Here is a 16,480-nt window from a genome sequence, read left to right as displayed (position 1 = left end):
GGGAGAGCAGATGCATAGAATAAGTCTTAATTCCAGTAACAGTATAGTCCGAGTTGCTCCCCACAGATCCCCCTTTCTTTTTATTTTTTGGTGTTGATACGCGCCTGTCTTTGGTGTCCCGCGGCACACACTCTGCTCTGCTTGCTAGAGTTGCCACAGGTTCTTACAAGTCCTATCAATCAGGCAAACCGAATCCGGGTCCTCTCTTCGCCATGTTGTGAGGAGGTTTTTAGGCGCTGATGCGTGCCTGTGTTCGGTGCCCTGCAGCGCATGCTCTGGTCGAGCCGCCTGCTGGTGCTTACCGCCTTACTAATCAGGCAGACCGAATCCAAGCCTTCTCATTGCGGTATTGTGGGGAGACTATTGGTGTTGATTCGTGCCTATCTTCGGTGACCTGCAGCTCATACTCTGGTCGAGCTGCCTGCTGGTGCTTACCGCCTTACTAATCAGGCAGACCGAATCCAAGCCTTCTCATTGCCATATTGTGAGGAGGCCTATTGGTGTTGATTCGTGCCTATCTTCAGTGACCTGTGGCTCATACTCTGGTCGAGCCGCCTGCTGGTGCTTATCGCCCTACTAATCAGGCAGACCGAATCTAAGCCTTCTCATTGCGGTATTGTGGGGAGACTATTGATGTTAATAACATGCCTGTCTTTGGTGACCTGCGGCGCATAAGCTGCTAGCCGCCCTCAGGTGCTCATTGCCTCACTAATCAGGCAGACCGAATCCAAGCTCTCTCATTGCTGTGTTGTGGGGAGGCCTTTCTATTTCTCTATTTCTCTATCTCCGGGCATTCCTATTTCTCCCATTTTACTTCTATCTTCCAGCATTCCTATTTCTCTCATTTTACTTCTAAAACTTCTGTTTCTCTTATCCCTGCGGCTTCCCGGCGCCCGCCCTGAAGCTGCTTCTCGGCGGCTTCCCGGCTGAGCAGCTTCAGCCCGCTTCTCTTATCTGCGCGGCTTCGCGGCTCTGCGCGGCTTGGCTTCGCGCGCACACTCCGCGGTCTCGCACTAGCCCAGCGTTCCCTATCTACTTGTGCCCCGCACGCTCTCTCTGCGCGCGGCAGCCTCCGCGAGTCACACAGCCCCAGCTCACGTCTCCGCCACTAGTATTCAATCTAAGTTCCCCGGGCTAACCTGGCGAATTCAACCCAGCTCACGTTTCCGCCCCACGATTTGGCTTCCCGTCCTTTGCTCCCCGGGCTAATCAGACGGATCCCAACCTGGCTTACGTTTCCACTTCTGGTTTCAACTCTTCGCCCCCCATTCCCGTGCTAACTTGAGAATCCCAAAGTGGCTTTCGTCTCCGCCTCGGCCTGCCCCCCCGCAGCTTCAATTTCCCTAACATTTTTCTCTACCCGGTATGTTTCCCCAAGCTTTCCTCCAACAATACTCCTCCCTCATTTCTCCTGGCCTCTCCCCACAGTCCGCATCCGAGTCTGTTTGTTCTAGCTTTCACTTTCGCTTTCGACCTTAGAGATTTCTCCCAGCTTCCCCCCGTAGTCCGTATCCGAGTCTATGCCTAGGCTTTCAATAGCTTTTTCCGGCACCTTTTTCGTCCGGCTTTTCCCTAGGCTGTTTGCTAGTCTCTCTCTCCGATATTTTCCCACTTCTTCCCGTTTCTTCCCTCTTAAGTTTTCTATCCGAGTCACGGCACCATTATGTCGCTCCCCCTCTTTGTGGAGGAACGACACAGGACCCTGTGTTGTTCTTTTGTCTGCTCGGCCCTTCCCGGGTTTGCTGCTGGTTCTTCCCGGGTTGGCTACTGTCCCTTCCACCTCCGTGGAAGGGCGGTTCCCCCTGCCACATTCCCCACTTCCGCAGGGGAGCGGCACACCGCCGGCTGGCTCTCTCGGGGGCTGCACAGGTGTTCCCCTTAGATGTTCCCCTTAGATGTTCCTCTTAGATGTTCCTGGTGCATGCCGTCTCTCTCCTCCTATATAGTCCTCTTCCACCAATCCCAACTCGGCTGCCCACACGCCGAGCACGCTGCTCTCCTCCAATCAGGAGCAAGTCCTACAGTTTATTGGCTGAACTGGAGGCAGCTGTGTAGAAGCTGTTTTCTTCTCTCCCAGCGCCATATTGTGGGAGAGCAGATGCATAGAATAAGTCTTAATTCCAGTAACAGTATAGTCCGAGTTGCTCCCCACACACCCCCCAAATGCCTGCTAAGACCGGCGCACTGCGCAGATCCGAAGCCAGGAGCCAGGTGCTTCTTCCTGGTCTCCCATGTGGTTGCAGAGCCCAAGCATTTGGGCCATCCTCCACTGCCTTCCCGGGCCACAGCAGAGAGCTGGACTGGAAGAGGAGCAAACGGGACAGAACCGGCACCCAAACCGGGACTAGAACTCAGGGTGCCGGCACTGCAGGTGGAGGATTAGCCAAGTGAACCGTGGTGCTGGCCGAGTCTGTTTCCTTTTGATGTCAGGTCACTTGTAGTCTAACATCAACTATATTTTAAAATAAATTATTGTCAGTTTACCATATAGCTGGAATCCTCAGCAATTAATATTTGCAGGTAATTTAATGTAGGTGACCTATATTTTGTATAGAAGCAGTCTTCTGAAATACTGGCATTTTTTCCCACTAACATTGATGTTGCTTCAGATTTTCCTATCACAACCTACAGTTATGTTGTAATATTCCATGATATTTTAAAAAAAGATTTTTTTTTTAATTTGAAAGGCAGAGTTACAGAGAAGGAGAGGGTGAGACAGAGAGAGATCCTTCATCCACTGGTTCACTCCCCAAATGGTTGCAATGTTGGAGCCGGACCCATCCCAAGCCAGCAGCCAGGAGCTTCTTCCAGGTCTCCCACTTGGGTGCAGGGGCCTCCTCCACTGCTTTCCCAGGGACATTAGGAGGGAGCTGGATTGGAAATGGACCAGCTGGACTCGAACCGGCATCCATATGGGATGTTGACACCACTGGCAGAGCATTTACCAGATACTCCATAGAGCTGGCCCCATGGGTATTTTTCAAAACAAATGCTTATATGAATCATTCCATCTCAGCATGTTTTCCCAGAACTTTTAATCATTATTCTCTATGAATAAGAAATAAAATCATTTTTTGACAGAGGTAATTTTTTTTCCAATGCACACTTGTTTTTCCTGTGCCAATAAAGATAATTTTGATGTCTTGACTCTGTCATAACTTAATGTATTTAAAAATTATATACAGTGATAGGTGTCTTAAAATTTGTTAATAGAGTAACAGGATACTAGCAGATAAACTATTAGATGCTTTGAATTTTTATCATAAAATTCAATGATAATTTTTATAAATTAAGATATAATTTGACTCCTATAATTATGATAGTTTACATTTTTCTAGAACTAACTTTGACAAAATGAAGAATACTAGAATATTTAGCTTTGATAAATATAATTTTGGAGTAGCATAGGGAACTACCATGATGGACACCTTCTGCATGAATTTTGTGTGTGTGCACGTTGAAAGCAACATCCGTGTGCATTTATAATTTCAAAAGCAGTCTGTGGAGAGTGGGTAAAATTTACCCAAGAAGTATTGAAGTACTGAAGGTTCATGGGTTTCAGCTGTGTAAACATTTTAAAACTTGACTAAATTTACATTAATCTCTTCATTTAAATAAATGCTCTTGTGTTATTTCTAGGGCACCTCTAACAGTGCTAACTGCTAGAGCAAAATGAGACAAGGGAGAAGCAGGGTCTTTGATCATATAGAATTGCAGGGAGTCAATTCAACTGCTTTCCCTTCCAGGAAAAGAATTAGTGTACACATTACATAACTAATATGCCCAAGGAAAGTTGAATAGTTAGTACTTAGCCAGTATGAAACTCAGTTCAGATATTCTTTTTTAGTTCTAGCTCTAGTGCTGACTTTGCTGAAAAGATTGTTTCAGAAACACTATTAGAGTCCTTAGGGAATGGTTCCCTTTTACAGTGTTTTAAAACAATAGAAAATTTTTCGAAAACCAGGCTCATTACATGGAAGTGTTAAAATTTTTTTTGAATAACATCAATATAGGGACCAGCGGTGTGGCATAGTGGGTAAAGCTGATGTCTGCAGTGCTGGCATTCCCATATGGGCTCTGGTTCAAGCCCAGCTGCTCTGCTTCCAATCTAATTCCCTGCTAATGTTTCTGAGAAAGCAGCACAATATGGCCCAAGTGCTTGGGCGCCTGCGCCCACGTGGGAGACCTGGAAGAAGCCTCTGGCTCCTGGCTTCATATCAGCCCAGCTCTGGCCGTTGTGACTATTTGAGGAATGAACCAAGGATGGAAGACCTGTCTGTCTCTCTGTCTCTGCCTCTGCCTCTGTCTCTGCCTCTGCCTCTCAGTAAATCTGCCTTTCAAACAAATATTTTTTTAAAAAAACATAAATATAATATGGCTTTGATTTAATTGAGGAAAGATAGATGTTATGGGCTAAATTATGTCCTTTCCCCCAGTTCATGTTGAATTCTTAACTCCCAGTATCTCAGAGTGTGAACTTATTTAGAGATAGGGTCTTTTTTTTAAACGAAAATAATATTTAATTTTTCAGGAAATGACAAAAATTCAGTGCCATAACTTTGTGCCCCATGGTTTAGCTCCAGCTGAGTATAAATCACTAAACAGAACAGATTAACTAGTAATGAGGTGCCTAGTCACCAGCATCTGAGATAGGAGATGGGGGTCATAACAGGGGTGATTAGGTTAAATAATATCATTAGAGTGGGGCTGAGTCCAATATGCCTTATGTCCTTATAAAAAGAGAAAGAGAAAATTTGGACATGGACACAGAGAGAAGATGATGTGAAGAAACAGAAAAGATGGCTGTCTATAAGTCAAGGAGCCCTCAGAGCTGACAGAAGGAACTAAACCTGATCTAGAACTTCTAGCTTCTGGAACTATGAGATGCTCACGTCTGTTCTTTAATCCTCCTAATCTATAGCACTTTGTTATTGCAGCCCTGGGAAACTAATACAGTGAGTTTTATATAGTTCAGATTGTGTAAGAACTAATACATTCTGAAAAGCCAAGAACATAAAAAGAAAAAAATTCCATGATGGAATCAATTAAATATACAAAAATAGAAGTAACCTAATTTTCCATATTTATAGTTCATTCATTCACTTATTTAACCATCAACATTCATGCTTATTACATGTTAAGGAATTTGTTAGGTGCGAAGGACACAAAAATAAGTTTGATATAGTCTATACATTTGAAGAGATGGTAGAGAGGAACAACAAAACAAATCATGAATATACATATTATTGACAAGTACAGTGATGGAAATGGACAAAGTGTGTCAGATTGAAGAGCAAACAACTTTATATGTGGCAGACAAAAATGTTTTTTGCAGCCTTTTATTAAGCCTCTAAAGAAGACTAGCTTCCATGCTAGATGGAATAGGTGTCAGGAGAGTATTTCATGTGATGGGTATACTACAAGCTACTTCAGAAGTTTTGGAGAAATGGAATTAAAATATAAGTTTATTTTGGAGCAAATAATGTTCAAAATGCATGCATTTTTCATAATAGGCATTTTCCATGAACTGTTTTAAAGAGCCACTTATATAGATAAACTTTCTTTTTGCACCAAAATAAACATCATTTTTTTAATTTTTTAAATTATTTTATTTGTTTGACAGATAGAGTAAGACATGAGAGAGAGAGAGAGACAGACAGACAGACAGACAGACAGAGACAGACAGGTCTTCCTTCCGTTGGTTCACCCCCCAAATGGCCGCCATGGCCGGCACTGTGCCGATCTGAAGCCAGGAGCCAGGTGCTTCCTCCTGGTCTCCCATGCAGGTGTAGGGGCCCAAGCACTCCACTGCCTTCCCGGGCCACAGCAGAGAGCTGGACTGGAAGATGAGCAGCTGGGACTAGAACCCTGGCGCCCATAAGGGATGCCGGCGCCGCAGGTGGAAGATTCACCAAGTGAGCCATGGCGGAAGCCCTCAAAATAAACATCTTTTAATTCTACTGCCTACAGATTTTTAAAATACCCTTTATTTGCTAAAGTTAAGGAAGTACAAAAACAGGTGCATTTGGAAAGCCTTGATAAGATCTCTAAGGTTAGAGATTTAAGAAGCATGTGAGTGATACCAGATGTTGCTTGATATGAAATGAAAAGGCATGTATTTTAATAAGGTTGGTCAATATCTGGGGTTAATTGAATATGGTAAGATGTTGCTGAAAAATTTTAAACAGGAGGCAGAAATGATCGGATTGACTTTTAAGAACACTAATTTCGAAATCACATGAAGGAAAAATAGAAGTAAGGAGAGAGTACAAGATGATGAAGACCTATGATAAGATATGACCATAGGAAAACACAAAGGCATGAAATTGATATTTGTTTATGAGATAAAGTATTTGATGGGATATGCTTATTTACTGGATGTTTCAGGTGAAGTGGAAGAAAATTTAATATGCTTTTTTAGATTGGAGAATTGATAGGTTATAGGTAAATATATACTAGATAAGTTTTAATGTGGCTAATCATATAGGGAATCTAGGGAAAGATGCAGGTTTTACAGGGGAAAACACACACTTTATTTAGATCCGGACATGATGAATTTTGAGTTAGTTAATGGAATTTTCAGATAGAGAATTTGCTTTGTACAAATTGATATTCAGTCCAGTGGCAGTTTGCCCAAGGCAGCAATATGTTATTAGACCCCAATGACCAATGTTAAACCATCTGAAAGTGAATCTAATGGTGTTATTAATTTGATGAGAGATTCTTATTCATTAGCCAAAATATCTTACTGGAGGGAGATTAATTTGATAATGGCAACACTGAGAAAAATCCTTCATGAATTTATTGAACCCATAAAAGACCTGGCATCTATTTGTAAATTCAGGGCCATTTTGGATTAATTAAAAGATTGATCAATATAGAGAGAGTTACTTAAGAGAAACTGATACTACAAAGCAGCCTTACTTCATTCATAACAGAGGCAATTTGTGAGCAAGAATATTTTCTCATTTAGGAATGTTGGAGTGATGGTTTGTTAGGTGGTTTATATGCCAAGCAACTCAGATCAACAATCATTTGATGAATATCAGCTATGTATTATTAGGCAATGTAAATTACCACAGAACTCCACTCTTGAACAATTATATTTCCATGACTTTTTTATGTCCTCCAATTCCTCCCTTGAGTATTCTGGCAGACTACTTTAGGTTTCTGAGATACCTTTAAGACATGAACTACTTGTGTTAGCTATTTGATTTTCAAGGCCTGCTAGCACACAGATACCACACAGGGTATGTTTGGCATATTGTCAAGGAAGAGCAGTGTAAATGGACTCATGGAGCGTTTATTGAGTTGTTACACAGAGGATGCTGGATCTTTAGAGAATCAGGGATTAGGATCTCAGTTCTTTGCTTCTTCTATGGCAGTTAAAAATTTTAATACTTTAATGAGAGACTGCTTGGTGTGTTAGCAAAAACAAATAACTGGACTCAGGAGATCTTAACTCTAATGTAGTACCAGTAATCAGTGATTCAGTTTCAACAAAACTGTTTCACCACCTGTTAAATAAGTGATTGAATTAGATTAGTGGTTCTTGTCCATTTATACACAAAACACTACATATCATTTTAGGAGGTTCATACAACCATCAAAATGTAGCAGTGGCCTATAGACTTGTGTACAGTGTTCTGCATGACCTGTCCATCTATGGCCACAATGACCAGGGTTGGACCAAGCCAGAAACAGGAGCCAGGAGTTTCTTCTGGGTTTCCCTTGTGGGTGCAGGAGCCCAAGGATTTGGGCAATCTTCCGCTGCTTTCTCAGGCACATTAGCCGGGAGCTGGATTGGAATTGGATCAGTCAGAACTCAAACTGACACCCACATGGGATGCCAGCGCTGTAGGCCATGGCTTAACCCACTGTGTCACTTTGCCAGCCCCTGTATATTTTCATGATGGTAACTGTAGGAGTTCATTATTCTTTTGCTTAGGTTATACGGCAGTGAATTCTTTCCAAATGTTAAAGATATGTATTTATTGATGGCAGCTTATGTGTTATGTGTTCAGGTAAGTATGTGGATATAAACTATTTCTCTGTGTGTGTTAATGGCTGGGATGTATGTAAGAGCTTGACAGAGGAAGAGTTAATTTGTCCATCTGTCTATGCAATGGTCTATTCAAATTTCAAGGCTGGAATTATTTTAAAATGGTGTTAACTTCTAAAGTTTTCATTTTAGTTTAATGCCATCTTTGAACTATATAAGATCACCCATAATTTTATTATACTGGTAGATATTATAATAATTTAATAGTTAAATAATGCTGAATAATTGTTTTAGAACACTTCTGTATTTATTCCTCTGTACCTTGATAACCTCCCAATTTTGTGGAACTCCTTAAGGGCTGTAACACTCCAAGAAGTTCAGCATGAAGTTACCAGCAATAATATCTAGACTGAATGTGTTCATTAATGCATTAATTCATTCTAAAAGATAAAGAAATAACATGGCCAGGAACAGATATATTCTCAGCCTAACCCATTACCTACTTATTCCATTATTTGTTTACCAGTAAAATAGTGCTCTAACTTTGTGGTTTTAATGTGCATCTCCCTAACGATAAATGATGTTGAGCATTTTTTCATTTGTTTACTTACCATCCACATACCTTCTTAGATGAAGTGTCAGTTGAAATATTTTATCATACTTTCAATTGGATTTTTGTTGAGTCTTGAGATTTCTTTGTATTTTTGAGACATGAAAGTTTTTATACATCTAGATACAAGTTCTTTATCATATATGTGACCTACAAATATGTTTTCTTAGCATACGGCTTTTATTTTCATTATCTTTTGCATTATAAAGCTATTACATTTTGGTTCAAATTTGCCACTTTGTACTTTTATGCATTTTCCTTATAGTATCACACTTAGTAATCTTTGACTAGCTGAAGCTCAAAAACATTTTCTTCTGTGTCTCATTCTAAAAGTTTCATAGTGTTAAGCTTTAAATTAAGTCTCTGATCAATTTTAAGCAGTTTTAATGTATATGTTAAGCTATGTCAACTTTGTTATTGTTTATGTTTTTGCATGTGAATGCTCATTTATTCCAACATCACTTGCTTTTTCCATTGTCAAAAAAATTTGATTGTATATATGGAAATCTGCTTTTAGAATTTCTATTTTATTTCATCTCTGAGCATGTTGTAACACTAAGCAACCACTAAACTACCTTGATTATTATAATTTTATAATAATTCTTTTTTTTTTGACAAGCAGAGTTAGTGAGAGAGAGGGACAGAGAGAAAGGTCTTCCTTTTCCGTTGGTTCACCCCCCAAATGGCTGCTATGGCTGGCGCGCTGAGCAGATCCGAAGTCAGGAGCCAGGTGCTTCCTCCTGTTCTACCATGCGGCTGCAGGGCCCAAGCACTTGGGCCATCCTCCACTGCACTCCCGGAGCACAGCAGAGAGCTGGCCTGGAAGAGGAGCAACCAGGACAGAATCTGGCGCCCTAACCGGGACTAGAACCTGGGGTGCTGGTGCCGCAAGTGGAGGGTTAGCCAAGTGAGCCGCAGCGGAGGCCTTATAATAATTCTTTTTTAAAGATTTATTTGTTTATTTGAAAGTCAGAGTTATGAAGAGAGAGAAGGAGAGGCAGAGAGAGAGAGAGAGGTCTTCTATCCGCTGGTTCACTCCGCAACTGGCTGCAATGGCCGGAGTTGTGCTGATCTGAAGCCAGGAGCCACGAGCTTCTTCTGGGTCTCCCACACAGGTGCAGGGGCCCAAGGACTTGGGCCATCTTCTACTGCTTTCCCAGGACAGATCAGAGAGCTGGATCAGAAGTGGAGCAGCCGGGACATGAACCAGCTCCCATGTGGGATGCCAGCACTGCAGGTGGCAGCTTTACCTGCTGTGCCACAGCACTGGCCCCTCCTTTGATTTCTATATCAGTTTTAGAATTAGTCTGAAGTTTATTCAAAAAATTTTGGAATTTTGTCTGGGATATATTTTTTATATATATATATATATATATATATATTAAGTTGTTGGGTAGAATTGACATCTTAACTCTTGAATCTATTCATATATTAGCAAAACATATTTCTATTTACTAATATATTGTTGATTTCCATTAGTATTTTATAATTTTCACTTCATAGTTCTTATGCAACTTTTGTCATGTTCCTAAATATTTCATATTTTATATGATTTTAAGTAATTTTTTTCTAAATTTGAATTTCAGATTTTTTCATTGCTAGCCTATAGAAATATATTTAATGTTCATGTATTATATGTGGAGCTTGGATTCTATAACCTTGCTAAACATAGATTTTTAGTAGATTCTTGTAAAAAAAATCTAGTTGTGTTATTTGTATGGATGGTGATGCCCTAAGTCATTTTTTATAAAGATCATTTTAGTTCTTCCTTCCTGATCTGAATATACTTTTTAAAATATTTTTATTCCCCTTGTCAGCTCACTCTCCCTCTCTCTCTGCCTTTGTCTCTCTCTATTTCACACACACACACACACACACACACACGCAGACACACGCAGAAAAAGAGAGAGAGAGAGAGAGAATGAATGAGCGAGCTCTGGTTAGAACCTACAGTATAGAGAGCAGACATCTTTGTGTTGTTCCTGATATTGGGAGGAAAAACCAAAAGAGAAAAAAGGAGTTTATTGAAATATTTTATGTTTGGGGATTTGATTCAATTAATCTCATAGTTAAAAAATATAATTGTTACGGCAGGCATTTGGCCTAGTGGTTAAAACATTGTATCCCGTGTCAGAGTGCCAGGGTTTTAGTTCTAGTTCCACTTTAAATTCTTGTTTCCTACTAATGCCCATCCTTGGGTGCAACAACTAATGGCTCAGATTCTTGAGTCCCTGCCAGATGGGAGACCTGTGGCAGGGATTGAGTTCCTGCCTCCTGCCTTCGATCTGGCCCAGCCTGGGCCATTACCATCCTGTGGGGAGTAAGTCAGCAGTGTAGTATGTGCTTTCTGTCATTCTCTCTCTCTCTCTCTCTCTCTCTCTCTCTCTCTCTCTCTCTCTCTCTCTGCCTCTCAAAAACACTAATTGTTTTACCTTTGCTTTTCATAATAGTACTTGGGGCCTTTCAAAATATTTTGATAATTGACTGTTTAAAACTAAATTTACTGAAAGTTTTACTTATTTCAGTTAATACTAGAAATGCTACAACTGGAAAGCATTATGCTTAGTGAAATAAGCCAGTGCTCAAAAGACAAATGTCATATGTTTTCCCTGGTATGTGGCAGTTAATAGAGAATACAAGAAAATGTATAGAAATGAAATTGACACCTTGTGATATGATTGTTGTTTTTAGTCCTTGTTTATAGTCCTGTGGATCTGTGGTCTTCCTACTTTCAGTTATTGAATATTATGGTTGGTGGTTAATTAAGCATGTCATTAAAGAGTGGATTCAAAGTATGTCTTTGCAAAAATTAAAGAAAAAAAGAAGGAAGAAAGAAGAGACACTGAGGAGGCTGAAGGTGAGGGAGGGAATTTGGTTATCTTCACAGAACTATACCTATGAATTACATAAAGTCTGATTACTTTATATTCATAAAAATTCTGAAAAAGTACTATTGGTTGAACTCTGTGATTAACACACAATTATTCTTAGGTGTTTAAATTTTAACTGAAAAGTGATCCCTGTTAAATATAAGAGTGGGAATAAGAGAGGGAGGAGATGTGCAATTTGGGACATGCTCAGTCGGACTTGCCCCAAATGGTGGAGTTAGAATCATGCCAGGGGATTCCAATACAATCCCATCAAGGTGGCATGTACCAATGTCATCTCACTAGTCCAAGTGATCAATTTCAGTTCACAATTGATCACACTGATAGGTCTAAGAGTCAAAGGGATCATGCAAACAAGTCTAGTGTCTGCTAATACTAGCTGATAGAATCAAAAAGGGAGAGAACAATCCATCATGGGAAGCGGGATATACAGCAGACTCATAGAATGGCAGATGTCCTAAACAGCACTCTGGCCTCAGAATCAGCCCTTAAGGCATTCAGATATGGCTGAAGAGCCCATGAGAGTGTTTTAGGCATGGAAAGCCAAGACACCCTGGGGGAAAAAAAAAAGAAGACCTAAATGGAAGATCTCTGCGAGTGAGATCCCAGTGGAAAGAACGGGCCATCGAAGAAGGAGGTACCTTTCTCTGAAGGGAGGAGAGAACTTCCACTTTGACTATGACCCTGTTGGAATAAGATTGAAGTTGGCGAACTCAAAAGGCTTCCATAGCCTTGGCAACTCATGACTAGAGCCTAGGGAGATTACTGACGCCATAAACAAGAGTGTCAAATTAAGTCAACAACAGGAGTCACTGTGTACTTACTTCTCATGTGGGATCTGTCCTTAGTGTGTTGTCCAATATGAAGTAATGCTATAACTAGTACTGAAACAATATTTTAAACTTTGTGTTTCTGTGTGGGTGCAAACTGGTGAAATCTTTACTTAATATATACTGAACTGATCTTCTGTATATAAAGAGAATTTAAAATGAATCTTGATGTGAATGGAATGGGAGAGGGAGTGGGAGATGGGAGGGGTGTGAATGGGAGGGAAATTATGGGGGGGGCAAGCCATTGTAATTCATTAACTGTACTTTGAAAATTTATATTTACTAAATAAAAAAATTCTGAAAAAATAAATCAACCTAAAAATTAAAAAAAAATTATAAAATAATTCGATTTAAAACAAATTAAACTACCTGGAAATTGTAAATGTTTTCCAAAATCATCTTCTAATCCAAGAATGGCAAAATAGGTTTCCCTTAAAAATTTAATAATTTTGTATAAAGAATATAACCTTTTGATCCGGATTTTTCCTTTCCTCAGAATACAATCATCATTCATGTAATGCTTCTGCTAATAAAATATATAATGATGAAAGTCACATATTTGATATTAGAATTTTAACATTTTTTTAAAAATGTTTAGAATGGAGGGCTTAGCCTCAGTTTAACAATTTTTTATATTATTCTAAACTTAGTTTTTTAAAATGTTACTCTAAACTTGCTAGAAAAGCACACAATCTGTTCAGTTCTATAGTACTGTAGGTGCTGAAAGGAAAGCTACTAACTATGCAGCTATTCTATTAGTTTACATATTTGCTAGTGGTTTGGCATTTGTATCAAAATTGTATTGTGAGGCAATAATAATATTTTAATGAAATAACTTGTAACTCTGTCTTCTTTAGGAGAAAATATTTTATATCACAATTAGATCTAAGACCTCAAATACAAATGTTCTGAGAATAGCAATTTATTTTTCCTTTTAAGGAATATGATAATTGAGGCTATCTAATGGTTTTCTTAGCAAGTAGTTTTCCCTAGTTTAGTATTCAAACTTGATTACCCTGCATGCAATTGCATGAAATTTGCGGAATCAAGATAGGGAATTGGAGACTCAGGTGGGCATTTCTCTTCAGACTAGATGAGACGGTTCTTTAAGTGTCCATCCTAAATAACTTTTAAATATCTTTTGTTCAGTCATTTCTGAGCTCTTTCATATTTGTTGTTCTGTTCTCTGATTTACCATTTACTCTGTTATAATATTCGTTATTTTTATATGAATTTTCTATTCTCTGTTATGTAAAAGAATGGCAGTTTATATTGCACAGTGCCTGTTATAAGTTGTTCAGTAAGTAGCATGCTAAAAGGAAAATCTGAAAGGAATACAGATACATGGGTGACATGAGCACCCTGGACTACTGTAGTTGGAACTGGTCTTAAGGAGGTCCAGGAGGGAGGATATATTGAAAATAGTTTACATCTACCTAAGAATAGCTCTTCATTTGTTAACATTAGTGTAAGTTTATTTCCAACCTTTGTTACTGGGGATCTCTATATAGAAAGGCTTTTTCTGTCTTCACAGACATATTCTTTAATCCAAGCAAACTATTTCATGAAGGTGTGAAGTTGTCAAAAAGAGAATCAACCCAAATTATCTCCTCTAATGGACATTTCCAAGTACATAAATTGGTCATAACACTAACTCTGTATACAGAAGGTAGCACCTTAAATAATTTAAATTATAGTATACTTCATTACTGTTATCTTAGCAGTCTGGTTATGTATCTTTACTTGGTAGGTTGTCGTAAACAGAGATCCATTTTGTAATCTAATATAATGGGGTGAGAGGGAAATCCTTTTGTAAAAATTCTCCACAGCTATCTCCAGAATCTCTACTTCAATGAGTTTCATCCAAGTGCGAAAATGAAAAATTATAACCTGCCAAGCATCAGTGGCGGAGTGAAATGAAAAAATTGCAAGTTAATAATAGTGATGCCTCAAAAAAAATTCCTGGCCAATTTAACATTTCTTCATCCAAGGTCACTTTGCAAATCTGATTATTTTTAGTAATTTTCAGATGAGACCATGCTTCCTTGGTCAGAAGATTTAAGATTCAAGGTTATCTATCTTTCTCCAATAAGATGCAAACCAAAGTTCCACTTTATTTTCTAGAGATTTTTTTTTTTTTTGACAGGCAGAGTGGACAGTGAGAGAGAGAGAGAGAGAGAAAGGTCTTCCTTTACTGTTGGTTCACCCTCCAATGGCGGCTGCGGCCGGCGTGCTGCAGCTGGCGCATTGCGCTGATCCGAAGGCAGGAGCCAGATGCTTCTCCTGGTCTCCCATGGGGTGCAGGGCCCAAGGACTTGGGCCATCCTCCACTGCACTCCCGGGCCACAGCAGAGAGCTGGCCTGGAAGAGGGGCAACCGGGACAGAATCCGGCGCCCCGACCGGGACTAGAACCCGGTGTGCCGGCGCCGCAAGGTGGAGGATTAGCCTATTGAGTCATGGAGCTGGCAATATTTTCTAAAGATCTATCAGAGAAACAGTTTTTAAAGAAGTGAGAACTAAAGCCTGTGCTCTCTTTTATTGAAGCTATAAAGTCATCTTAATGTAAAGTATCAGGAATAAGGGTAGTGGAAGGATGCTGTTTAGTAGGTCTATAAGTAGCATTTCACATGGAAAAGAAATCCTGAAGATATTTTCCTAGTGTTTTATTTTGATGCTTTAGATTGAATTTTATATAGACATGATGAACAGCAATGGCTCATTTTTAAACTTATAGAAAACTTCAACATTAACTATCACTTATCCAATTTCAAATTGGAAATTAAGTTGTAAATAGTCCTTTAAAAGTCTTTTCTATAACACATAAATAATTTAGATAATATATATATATATAAATATAAAAATTAAAATAAAGCTTTCCCTTAATTTTGCTGTTCATGGATAATTTGTACTTATCTTTTAGTGTACTTCCAGAATGCTTTGTGAATATGTATGTGTGTGTTTAGAGAAGAAAAGGAGATGACTAACAAGATAGATTTTCTTTTTAAATGAATTTACACTGGAGATGTAATCATATTTTAGTCAACAACTTGCCAAGGACATCTTTTACTTCAATAATTATTGGTATGTTTCTTCATTTTTAATGGCTTCATAATGTTACATTTGTTTTTGATGAGCATTTAGAATACTGTTTTTCACTATATAAACAATTTGGAAATACAATTTGATATGTTTTGAATTATAGAATTACTTTTAAAAGTAACAGTGTTTGAAGTTTGGCCATTTGGTACTTAACTAGAAGATACTCTAGAAAAGATGTAAGTTTATACTTGCCTTAGCAGTATTTAAAAATGCACTTTTTTCACATCCTTAGAACAAATATATTCTTTAGTTAGGTAGATGAAGTTTGGCATCTCAACATGGTTTTACTTTATTAGAAATGTTAAATGCTGCTTCAATGTTTATTAGCCACAACACTCTTTTCTGAATGTCTTGTTCATGTCTTTTACTCATTTTTTCTGAGTATATTCTTCTTTTCTTATTTGTTTAGTAACTCCTTTTGTATTTAAGGATATTAATAATTTTAATCACTTGCTTTATTTTTTTCTAAATTGTCAATTATAATATTTTTTATATTTTTCTCAGTACTGGTCAATCATTTCCATAAGTCATACTTACAGAAACTTTTTGTATACAAAATTTATATGACCAATCATTTAATTTTTCTTCTGCTACTTTTTAATGATTAATATTTAGCAATAAAGAATTTATTATTATGTATGATTTAAAGTAAAAGCCTAACTTGTTTCAAGTTGCCAGTATCACTTAATGAATAGGTCAACCTTTCTTATTGATGTGACATGCCTTAGTTTTCATAATAAATGTATTCAGACTGTGTTCATTGGAGGTTTTGGCAATCGGTGATGTGCCCTTAAGGCATGTTGTTTTAGCACTGGAAACTGAGAAGTGTTTTTCCCCTACTTTCCCTATTATCTATTGAAATACCTAATTTTTCCAATTTCCTTTTTAAATATTTAATATAATTTCTTCTTAATTTTTTTTTTTTTTGACAGGCAGAGTGGACAGTGAGAGAGAGAGACAGAGAGAAAGGTCTTCCTTTTGCCATTGGTTCACCCTCCAATGGCCACCGTGGCCGGCGCGCTGCAGCCAGTGCACCGCGCTGATCCGAAG

General features: G+C 38.8%; 1 protein-coding gene across 11 annotated transcripts in view; it reads left to right on the top strand.

The window, feature by feature from the left end:
* NAALADL2 (N-acetylated alpha-linked acidic dipeptidase like 2) overlaps positions 1-16,480 on the top strand; it is a 1,435,315-nt gene that overhangs the window by 58,016 nt on the left and 1,360,819 nt on the right. Inside the window, exon 1 of one of the 11 annotated variants that reach the window (XM_070072491.1) lies at positions 1-16,480. This exon is cut by the window's left edge and continues 12,703 nt beyond it. The exons of the other annotated variants lie outside the window; for them this stretch is intronic. The gene's annotated coding sequence lies outside the window, so the exon portion shown is untranslated. 11 annotated transcript variants of the gene reach the window in all.

Source organism: Oryctolagus cuniculus, chromosome 4 (genome assembly GCF_964237555.1).
Source record: "Oryctolagus cuniculus chromosome 4, mOryCun1.1, whole genome shotgun sequence".
Classification (NCBI taxonomy): Eukaryota; Metazoa; Chordata; class Mammalia; order Lagomorpha; family Leporidae; genus Oryctolagus; species Oryctolagus cuniculus.
Note: the sequence above shows the minus strand (reverse complement) of the source record. Positions and strands in the feature narration are given on the sequence as shown.